Raw genomic sequence first — 2,824 nt, forward strand, 5'->3', positions numbered from 1 at the left:
AGTGGCATGTGCGATCCACGTCGATTCTGACTCACAGTGACTTTATACGTAACAGCAGAAACACTGGCTGGCCGTCCTTACTGAGCTTAACCTGACTGTTGCTATTGGCCAATCCATCTTGCTTAGGGTCTTTTTTTAAAACCAAGCATGATGTCCTCCACTTGGGATTGGCTCCTCATAGCATATCCAAAGGAGGACAAAGTCTCGTCATCCTCACTTCTCAGGAACATTCTTCCGAGACAGATTTCTAAGGCAGATTCAATATTCTTTGTCGATGTTACAAAGCAAACATGTTTACTCATTGGTTTTTGTTACTTCATCTGATCCTTACAATCTTTTCCTTTTTTTTAAAGGGTTTTTGTGTTTGTTTAATACATCTGAAAAGAATGCATATACAAAGAATTGAGACATGAGAAAGCAATGGTTCAACACTCATGATTCTACAAGAATTAGGATTTGGGGAAGGTAGAAAAGATAACCTAAACATTATAAGAAATTGGAAGCTGCACCAAAATAAGCTGATACAATCCCTACTGGCACTTACGTAGAGTCTTCTTAAGACTCGTTCCATGATACTTATTAAACTAGAGAGCCTCAGCTGGCTGCTCTAGGGTTCCTCACATGTTAAAAACAAAATAGGGGGATTCCCCTGACTGGTCCCCATGTTGTTAAATGTTCTCCCCACCCCCAGCTTCTTAATGAAGCAGGCCTCCATCCCCATCACTTGAAAGAGGATGTGAATCATTCCATAGACATCTGTCTGCTAGCATCACCCCTCATATGTCCTCTGTACACCAGGTCTTCGGTTGTGTTCTAGGAACACAATATCATATCCTATTAAGCTGCACATCTAAGCTAAGCATATCAGACAATGACTGACAAGGAAAACAGTTTTTTTAAATTATGAACTCAATTCATTTGGTGTATTTTTAAAGGTGCAATATTTTTCTCGTTTATCAGTCAAAGAAGTTAGAAATTAACTTCCAAAAACTCAGCAAACGGGCAAACAAATTTCCTTGAAAGTCAGTCAAGTATATAGTGCATCCTAGAAAAGAGGAGGGGCAAGACAGGCTCCACCCACTGTCATGAGTTTCATCAAATACTGGACCTACTCTTGGGTGGAGAGAAAACATACAAAAAGGGGTATGTTATCGAATGAGGCTTTTACCTCACTCCTTCCTAAGAGCACCAGGTAGGGAACATGGCGTTTAAACTTGATCTATAAGTGGAATGTGACTGCAATGATCTATAAGTGGAATGTGACTGCAATCCCGTCTTCCTCCCCTCGGGGGCTGCCCACTGGTTAATGAATAAAAAATAAAACTAAGTAAAATGAGCTCCCCACACACTCCCCCTCCCCACCCCCATAAAAGGATAAACAACACAAAACACTAAGATGTCCCAGATTACTCATTACTCTCCAGAGTGGAACCAGGGAGCAGCTTCAAAAATTCGAATTAGCTTGTCCCAGAGTCATCAACAAGCATGCCTTGCTTTTAAAAAGATCTCCTTGAAACGATGAAACAAAAACTAGTACTGATCACTTTTCTGGCACTATACAATGACTCAAAATTAACCAGTACAGGGAGAGAGCAGAGGGCCACACCTACATACATATGGACCTTGTCTCACACAAATGCATGTGGGTAGGTGCATGGCATTTGTCATTATTACAAAAATGAATTTTAATTTTTAATCTTTAGTTTGATTTAAACATTGCTTTTAGTATGACGCCGACACCAGCTGTGCAGAAAGGCTGAGAGATGCTCACAGCAGCACACACCTGCGGCTCTTCTTCGGTTCTGGAGGCTCCAGGGCAGCCAATATTGCTTAGTCAGATACAGTCTTTTTTTTTTTTTTCTTCGTCAGATACAGTCTTTAGGCCCTTCTGTGAGAGTGCAGAACACTCCACATATTTGACAGCCTTCAGGTCACAGGCCAGCTTTCCGGCAGTCTCTGGGGTGATAGGCTCCTGTTTGTTCTTGGCAAGTTTCTCAATAGTAGAGGGGTCATCTCTGAGATCAATTTGGGTTCCAACAAGCAAGAAAGGAGTCTTTGGACAGTGGTGTGTTATCTCAGGTACCCACTTTTATTTCACATTTTCAAATGAAAGTCTGAAAAGCAGACTAGAAATACATCTGTTTGTGGATAACTCAGCGGCCGTCATCTGTCATAATCCTCTTGCCCTGCAGTATCAAAAAGCCCGAGAATATATGGCTCCCCACCAATCATAACCGTGACTGCATAGTTGTGGAAAACAGTTGGTACGTATTCGGATGGAAATGTGTTTGTTGGGTAGGATATCAGGAGACCTGTTTACCAACGGCACCATTACCTACAACAACACACTTTATTGTCTGCATCGCTGAAATAGTTTGGTATCCACTTTTAATTTCAAACTCAGCTTCTCCACCGGGGTGTTGGCAACACTGTGCGGGGTCTCCTGGACTGCCAGACAGGGCTTTACAATCTTTCCTATGAAACAGCAATTTTAAGCCTAGGCTCAAAAAGGCTAGAAACAAATCCTCTGATAAGCGGGTCACAAATATCTCCACTACGTCTCAACGCCTCCGCAAGTTTTAGTGAGGCCCTCCTTCTTTTACGAAGACCAAGAAAATGTGTAGATTCGCACTTTTCATAAAACCTTAGCACAGGCAGACTGGCGTTGCGCTCTGCCTCTTAGACATTACACCTGATTCAAACTGGAGGTGACAGCAACTGCCCTGTGCCAAGCCAAGTCTGCCAGCACCATTTTTCCAATAGCAAACGATCTCTGTCCCTGTGTCCCATTTCAGTCATGCTCACAATATTTGAAACCCTAACA

At 42.3% G+C, this 2,824-nt stretch overlaps 1 pseudogene; it reads right to left on the minus strand.

The window, feature by feature from the left end:
• Positions 1–1,697: 1,697 nt before the first annotated feature.
• Positions 1,698–2,363, minus strand: LOC101657236 (annotated as a pseudogene).
• Positions 2,364–2,824: the final 461 nt, after the last annotated feature.

This window comes from Echinops telfairi, unplaced genomic scaffold, assembly GCF_000313985.2.
Source record: "Echinops telfairi isolate 266 unplaced genomic scaffold, ASM31398v2 ScPeMD7_3533;HRSCAF=4204_1, whole genome shotgun sequence".
In the NCBI taxonomy this organism is placed as follows: domain Eukaryota; kingdom Metazoa; phylum Chordata; class Mammalia; order Afrosoricida; family Tenrecidae; genus Echinops; species Echinops telfairi.